The following is an 8,679-nucleotide window of genomic DNA, read 5'->3' as shown; positions in this document are numbered from 1 at the left end:
ATGTGCTTGCCGCCACCTAGGCGGTGCGGGTAAGTCAGGGAATGTCCGCTAGGTCTAGGTGCTGAGAGCCTTGTGAGGCTCTGTGTGTTGCTACTGTGTCTGGTTTTTCTAACCTGAAGAAGGCCTCTCTAGGGACACGGTCCAATTCTTATCCTCTGTATCTTCTAGTTGAGGGTTAGCGGATCCGGCCAATATAAGTGCAGGACACCTCCAAAATCGGAAGTTCAGATTAACAAGAATACACACACATTTACAGAATAATACAACACACACACAATACATATGTATGTATATATACATGTCACACATATATACAAACCCACATCGTGTTTTTGTTTGCTCGTGTTTTAGTGTAAGTATGCTCCATGAAACACTGGGGACACTGAAAAAGAAAATTGTTGTTTATCTGGAATTCAGATTTTCCTGGTGTTTTATATTTCATCTCACAACCATGTTCTCTCCCCTGCTTGCCTGGGCTGGGATCGCCTGCTCAGCCCAGCGCCCTCACCACAGTCTTGGCCTGAACGCCACTCCAGGTGGAGACAGAACACTCCTTCATGGCTATGCTAAGTGGGCACTGCTGAGGACATCTACAGAGGTCAGGACCCCGGTCGCACCACTGTGTTGACCTCCTTCCAGAACATTCCGAAACATTAGAAGACCCTGAGGAACAGACTGGTCCACCAGGCCTCACTAATCCCTATCATGCCCTCGCTCATGCTCGGAGTGGACAGAGGCTTCAGCTCCCTTCCAGTCTGGCCCTTCACAAACTTGAAGGGACATTCCAAGGTCTGAGTACATTTTCCCAAATCTCTTACCAGCACAAATATCTCCCCCAGCATAGTATTAATTCTATTACGTTTTACTCAGTTTCCAGGTCCTCCTTAATATGCCACTCCCATACCTCTTCTGCTGAGGATGCTTGCTGAGCTCCACGTATGCGCTCTTTCATTAGCTTCCCTTGTCTCCTGTCCTTTTATTACTCCTATTTGTTCTGAATTTAAGGGGGAGTCTTAATTATCATCATAGTGCTCAGAGTCGTTGCCCTTGCCAGAAAGAATAAAAAAAAAATCACTTGTCCACTGCCCCTTTAGATGTCAAGACTTTTTACTGTGGGATATTATCTCAAATTATTACCAGAAATCTTTGCATGTAGGGGACTTTGCATTTGCAGAGTTACATAACTGACAGTCAGTAAATTATCCAGATCAGAGTTGGGAACATAAGAATGATAGGATTCTCCTCATTTACTATGTGTTCTGTAGTACAAAATGTAAAGTGTAAATAGAATTTTTCTTTTTTCTGTCATCCAGGTGTTTGGATACCTGTATGACTTGTCCTTCACACCCTTTCTAAATTTATGTATTTTATTTATTTATTTATTTTAAAAAATATGGAACACTTCACGAATTTATGTCATCCTTTTTTTTTTTTTAAAGATTTTATTTATTTATTTGACAGAGTGAGAGAGTACAAGCAGGGAGGAGTAGTAGAGGGAGAGAGAGAAGCAGGCCTCCTGCTGAGCAGGGAGCCCGATGCGGGGCTTGATCCTAGGACCCTGAGATCATGACCTGAGCCGAAGGCAGACGCTTAACCATCTGAGCCACCCAGGCACCCCTATGTGTCATCCTTACACAGGAGCTATGCTAATCTTCTCTGTATCATTTCAATTTTAGTATCTGTGCTGCCAAAGCGAGCACTCACACCCTTTTTTAAATTTAAAAATTTTTTTAATTTTTATTTATTTATTTGTTATTTGTTTGCTTGTTTGTTTATTTAAGTAGGTTCCATGCCCAGTGTAGAGCCCAAAGCAGGGCTTGAACTCACCACCCTGAGATCAAGACCTGAGCTGAGATCAAGGGTCAGACACTTAACTGTCTGAGCCACCCAAGTGACCCCACCCCCCCTTTTTTTTTAAATGAATGATTGGAAATACCCAAATGATTCCCTGACAATTTTACTTCACACCATGAATTCATATGGTATTGATTAAGTGTAGCTCAGAAATTGTAGCAAAATTTGAGGTGCAATACAGGGATTCATATGCCTGAGATTAAGATTATTCTTCAAAGGTGGATAGATTGGTCACCAAGTTGTTTACCTATATCCCAGGCACAGAGCTCAACTACATTTCCCAGCATCCTTTGCAGTTAGGCAAGGACATGTGATGGTTCATCTGATATGAGTGTTCAGAGGAATGTGGGCAGTGGGGACATTTCCAGGTCCACCCCATAATGCCCTCCTATGTTGACCTCTGCTGTCTTTCCCATACACAACTGCATGGATAGGACTCTGGGAATCGAGGTTGGAGCAAGCACAAGATAAAAAGACTGAGTCTCTGCTAAAGGGGTTTCCTAGGACAATCTCTTGACCTGGAATACTCACATTGAACTACATTATGAGCATGAAATAAACTTTTATTGAATAAAGGCTTTAATTTTTTTAAGAGCAGCTAGCTCTCAAAACTAATGGGAGACATTTATTCATTCATCCAGTAAGCCAGTAAGTAGTTCTTGAGATATATGCTGAGTACCCCCCATATGGCAGAGACTCTGTAAGTCATATACTTTGGTAAGTGAAACACACATACTTATTGCCATGATGGAGCTTGCAATTTACCAAGGAGAAGGGACAGCAAGGAAAAATTCAGGAAGCATGTACCTTGTGATAAATGCTATGAAGGAAACAAGTGGGAGAGATTGTTCCTCTGCTAAATACCTGCTTATATACGGTGGTTGTGGATGAATTCTTGGAGGAAGTGATGTATAGGCTGAGACAGGATAGATGAGAAGGGTTAGCCATACAGGGAGTCAGCAAGGAGGATATCAAGAGTCTGGAACAACAGCATGCATCGATTTGGTAAAGACATCAGTGGGGAAGGAAGCTCCTATTCCTGACTCATAGTGAGAAAGCCAGAGAACAGGTGATTGGAAAAGTTGGCAATACATGGGGTATGGGGGCATATGGATCCCACACAAGGATCTGAAATTTAAGTGCAAACAGGTTTGTTTATACCCTAAAGGAATTTAAGCAGTGTATTGGCTTAAGAGGAGTGACATTTCAAAATATCATTTAGGCTGCTGTGCATAGAATTGATACAACGGAGTGAAAGCAAGGGTGCAGAGGAAAAGGAGTGGGGTATTTCAGTACTAATGGTAAGAGGTGGTGGTGGTTTAGACTGAGTGAGGTGGCAGGAGAGGCAGAGGTAAGTGGGTAAATCCAAGACAAGTTTGGAAGGTAGAATCAGCACACTGAAGTAAAGATTGTGCACGGGGGTACAAAACAGAAGAGTGTCAAAAAGGCTCTCCAGTTTTATAGTTTGATCACATGGGCCAACACCGATATAAGATAGGAAGAGCAGAGATCAAGTGAAGACCAGGTTGAAGATAGGATCATCTTAAGAGATGGACTTGTTAGGTGTAAGATGGGAGATATATAGAAACAACATCAATGTCCATCAAGGAATGAATTGACAAAGAAAATGTGGTATATACATACAATGGAATATTTGTCAACCTTACAGAAGAAAGAAATCTGGCCATTTGTGACAACATGGATGAACCCGGAAGACATTCTGCTAAGCCAAATTACTCACACAGAGAAGGACAAATACTACATGATACCGCTTATATGGGGAGTTTAAAATAGCCAAATTCATACAAGCAGAGAGTAGAATGATAGTTGCCAGGGGTTGCAGGGGCGGGTAGGGGAAACAGGAAGTTATTAGTCAAAGGGTACAAAGTTTCAGTCATATGAGATGAATAAGTGCTTGAGACCTATTGTACAACACTTTGCCAGTAATTAATTACATCCTATTGTATACACAAAAATGCACTAAGAAGGTAGATCTCATGTTAAGTGACCTTCTCACAAACACAAAATAATAGTAATCAATAAAGAAGGTGGGAGGAAACTTCTGGAGGGGATGGGTATGTTTACGGCATAGACTGTGGTGATGGTTTTGTGGAGTCATATGTATTAAATACGTACAGTGTTCTTGTGTGTCAATCACACCTCGATAAAATCATTTTTTTAAATTAATGAAAATATATCTTTATACATCCTGAAAAACAAATGAGCCCAAGAAGTTCTGTTACATACCAGTGTGTTCTGAATTGCTCGCTTCTGTTCTCCAGTTTTAGTCCATTAAAAACATTAGCAACATCCAGGGGAATACACTTTCTGGGCACTAATTGTGCTGTTAAGGGAAAAGTGAATAGATCTGCTTTAAGGTTGAATTACTGGAATTAAAGAATTCATTAAAATTTGTACATAAGCCCTATTGGGAGAAGAAGCACACTCTCTTTGCAGTTAGCTCTGTTCAAATCATTCGCCGGAGATATAGAGGAGCATTACCTGTTCTATGATTCCTGTTGTAAACATCACCCTTGAGTGGAATAAATGGTTTCTTTAGCTCTGCCCCACCCCCTCCTTTATTTATTTATTTTTTTCCCGAATGTATTTCTATTGGTCTGTCTTTCCCTCTTTGGAGGCTAACAACAAACCGTAATTTATTTCCTTTGTGTTTAACCTACCAGTACTCTCCATATCAAGCCGTGAAAACCACAGGTTTGTTTATTGAACAGATGTCTGATGCACGCACCCTGTGCCACCTTACTCGATGTGTTCCAAGTGGGAGCTACCTGGAAGCGTCGGTCTGGCCACCCAGGGAGAGAACACACAGCAAAGCAGGGGTGTGAGTGAGAATGCCATTTTAGGGGGAAGAGGGCTGAGGAAGGAACTTGGTGGAACTCAGGCATTTTGCTTGAGTGTCTGAGTAAATAACGCCGCTGTGGACAGAGTGAAACATGAGGACAGAGTGAGCTTTGGCAGGTTGGGGCATACCAAATTTGAGTATGCTGAGAAACAGTGAGATGGATGTGTCTGTTAGGCAGTTGTGTATTTGGGTCTGGAGCCAGACAGAGATACAGTCTCCCACTGTGGATAGCAGTTAGCAGCCCTGAGGTGGTGTCCTTTTGTTCACCATTACTTAGACACGCAAGAGAAAGGGGGAGCACAGAGGCTCTCATGGTACTAAGTGTCTAACTCTATACCGTATCTCGTGGTAACCTTTCCAGAGCTTACGACATGCATGCTATGACCTTTATTCAACAGAAGGAGACTGAACTTCAGGGAATGAAGTGGCCTGCTCCTTCCAGGACTCACCCTTCAGTCTGGTGGATTCCAAAGTTTGAGTTTTCAGCTGCATGGAGCAGGGACCATGATGTGTTTCCAATGACGGCTGGTGCCTGATGCTCCTATAACACATTCATCTCTCGTTGTACAGCAACTATCTGAGAGGTGTTTGACTTTGTCTTGCGTATAAGAGAGGTCCCAGTGCTTGCCAAAGGGATAGATGAATGAGAAATTAGTGGTAAAAAAGATTGTTCGGTGTAAAATCACCCTGTCTAGTTACAGAGACCTATAAAGTATGGATTTGAGTATTTTACACTCTCCCTCTGATCGAAAGCCTCCTGCAGACCCAAATCTAGAATAGGACACAAATATTTGAAATGGCCCTCTGGACTCTTCTCCATCTAGCCCAGCGTGTCTTTCCAGATTTTCTTCCCACAGTTCCTGTTTATTCACTAAGATTCAGATGTTCTGTACTCCCACCTTTGCCCTCATCCAGTGGCTTTTGTTAACCTTTTGTTATTCATCTTCCCTGGAATATTCTCCCCTATTCATTGAAGATCTAATTCCTATTCCACTTTCTATACCAGGTATGTGACTTTTCAACCCTCAGAGCTTCCCAAACTGAAGCAACCTTCAAAAAAAATCACATCACTCCATAGTGAAGCATCTGAAAAGAAAACACAGTAGTCATTTTTCCTATATTCAAGTTAACTGGAGTGGTGGTATGGGTATGGGTGAGGATATCAATGGAGGCTTAGAGACAGACAGAGATAAGAATGTAAATTCATGCTTACACATTACACCTTCAATATTCATAGTTATTGTCAGGTAGAGGTGGGAAGGTAGGGCACCTGAGGGAGGAGGGACTTAGCCAACACACCACAGCACCACCTTTCTCTCTGCGAAAGCATCTGTAAAATGCTTTGGAATATGACCAAAAAAAAAATGGCATACTTAGGGGAACTTCAAGGATTTGCTCTAGTGTAAAGGGTGTTCAAACATGTGTGTGTGTGTCTGTATGTGCTTGAGTATTCTGTGGGTCCTGAATCTCTGATAAACAATGGAAAAAAAGAAGGATGAATTATTAGTGTCTGAATCTTAATGGATTTAGATAACATCCTAAGGTGATTAGGTTCTGAAGGAACAAATAAATCAAGGAATTGTAATACCTGGGACATATCTTGTGACCTCGTTGGAAAGACAGTGTTTGATTTGGGTTATATTGATCTGGGTTTCAATCCATCCTTCTCAGTTACTAGCCATGTGACTTTGGATATTTTATTTAATCCATCAGTCTCTATAAAATAAAATAAAAACGACTGTCTGAGGATTCATAATATAATGTACATAAGCTTTCTGGAACATAGTGTGTTCTTGATTCATTTTGCTTTTATGTTTAGCACAGTATTTTAGCCACCATGATGGTTGATTTTAGGTGTCAACTTGACTAGGGCACAGAGTATCCAGACTTTGATCAGACTTTATTCTGGGTGTGTCTCTGAGGGGGTTTTGAGGTGAGATTAACATTTGAATCAAGGGACTGAGTCAGGCAGAAGGTCCTTCCTAATGTGGTGGGCCTCATCCAATCAGCTGGAGGCCCGGATAGGAGGAAAAGGCTGAGCAAGAGGGAACTCTCACTTTGAGTGAGGGGCATCGATCTTCTCCTCCTTTGGACTTGGATTCAGACTTGAAGTTACACCATTGTCTTTCCTGCTTCTTGGGCCTTCCAACTTGTGCTGGAACTATAGTGTGGCCTCTCTTGGGTCTCCACTTGTGGACTGCAGATAGATATTGGGACTTCTCAGCCTCCATAATCACATCAGCCAATCCCTCATTATATATCTCTTGACAGATAAAGAGTGAAACAGATATGTAGAGAGAGAGGGAAGAGAGAGGTAACACTTTGAGGAAGGATTTTCTTATTTAAATATGTCATGAAATAAAATAATGAGGAGCCTTTAGCTACTATAGGATTTCTGTGGCACTCCTGGGAAATAGAACAGATATAGCCGATCCCCCGGAGATCTGGCTGTTGCCTGAGCTGGAGCTCTAAATGGCAGCAGGGGAAGTGTAGCCCTGCAAGTAAATTAGAAATTATACTGAATCTTGAATAGTAGAATATCTATAGATATATAGATGTATATGAATACTCATCTATATGTGTATTTATCTTTATCGAATCTGTATCTATCTCTATATTTATCTATGTATCTATGAATCTATCTATAGATAGATGATCTGCATCTATATCTCTGTATGTATGTATCTATCTCTCTATCCATCTCTAGCCCTCTTTTATCTATCATCTATCTATCTATCTATCTATCTATCTATCTATCTATCTATCTATCTATCATTTATCATCTTGTATTGATTCTGTTTCTCTGGAGAACCCAGACTAATACATCCACTAATACATAGGAAATAGCCTGTGTCTTAGCTTCTCACGGGACAGGGTGTATGCAAACACATGCACACAGGTAGTTTATTTTAGAAAGTAATTCCATGGAATAAAAGTGGGTGATCTGGAAAGAATGAAACAAGATTGCAAGAAAAGCCAAGCCAGGGATGAAGAATTGAGCTGGTCACTGGTGAAGGTCACTTATACTAAATTTTGCTTAGACTCTGTAAGAAATTGCTTAGAACATGCCTCCAAAGGACCTACGTGAGGTGTGGTGGAAGAGGTGTTGGATCCCGTGCCTCATTGGTCGGTGACATGCCAGGGCTGAGAACCCTGCATATTGTCTCATGCTGCACACTGTTGAGTAGTCAGAGTGAGATCAGCATGGTGTACTCGACACCGGGATCATTGGACTACACTTACTTACTTCTGCTTAATGCCATGGTGAATGGGTCAGAAGGAGACAGGATATAAAAGTTTCCCATCACACCCCATTAGGGTGATGCAAGTTCTGTCCAAAGAAATATGATTTAATGGAATAAGCACCACCTTTTGAATCAAAAGGCTCACAAAAGGATCATAATTTGGGGAAATAGAGAAAGCATGAAAAATGGGAAGTTTTTTTTTTTTTTTTAAATTAACAGGGACACACAGTGATCTGATCTGATACTGTTTTCTGGCCATAGGCTTTGTTGTAATTTCCCCTTTCTGCTGGAGGGTCCTGTACTTTTCCTTTCATCTTCAGTCAAGAGGGTGGCTCTCCTGTCATGATGTGTAGTTTTTCGTGTGTGAGAGGTTGTGTGGGGTATATGAGATGGAGAGAGCTATCCTCTTCCTGTACCAGGGAGAAGCATCAGGAGTCAGGATACCCAAGGGTTAGGTTCACTCTGCCACTTGCTAGCCCCGTGATCTTGGTCTACCCTTGTCCCCTCTGAGCCTCTTTTGTAAAAGGGAAGACTCTGATGGACTCTGCCCCACCTGAATAAAAACTAAGTCTTGTACCATGATCACAGAAGTGAAGAGAAACTGTCTGCCCCACTCATGCTCCCCTTTATGCTTGACGTGAAATTCTGTCATCTTATACAGATCCTAATCCCCTGCGCAAATGAGTCTGGTGAAATGCCTCCTAACTCTTTAATGCA

General features: G+C 41.6%; 1 non-coding gene across 1 annotated transcript; it reads right to left on the bottom strand.

Annotated features, from left to right (window-relative positions):
* Positions 1-1,592: 1,592 nt before the first annotated feature.
* LOC116639636 lies at positions 1,593-1,700 on the bottom strand. The gene has a single exon (XR_004300886.1). It is a non-coding gene; the product is annotated as a U6 spliceosomal RNA (small nuclear RNA).
* Positions 1,701-8,679: the final 6,979 nt, after the last annotated feature.

This window comes from Phoca vitulina, unplaced genomic scaffold, assembly GCF_004348235.1.
Source record: "Phoca vitulina isolate PV1807 unplaced genomic scaffold, GSC_HSeal_1.0 scaffold18, whole genome shotgun sequence".
Classification (NCBI taxonomy): Eukaryota; Metazoa; Chordata; class Mammalia; order Carnivora; family Phocidae; genus Phoca; species Phoca vitulina.
This window is presented reverse-complemented; position numbering and strand designations above follow the sequence as displayed.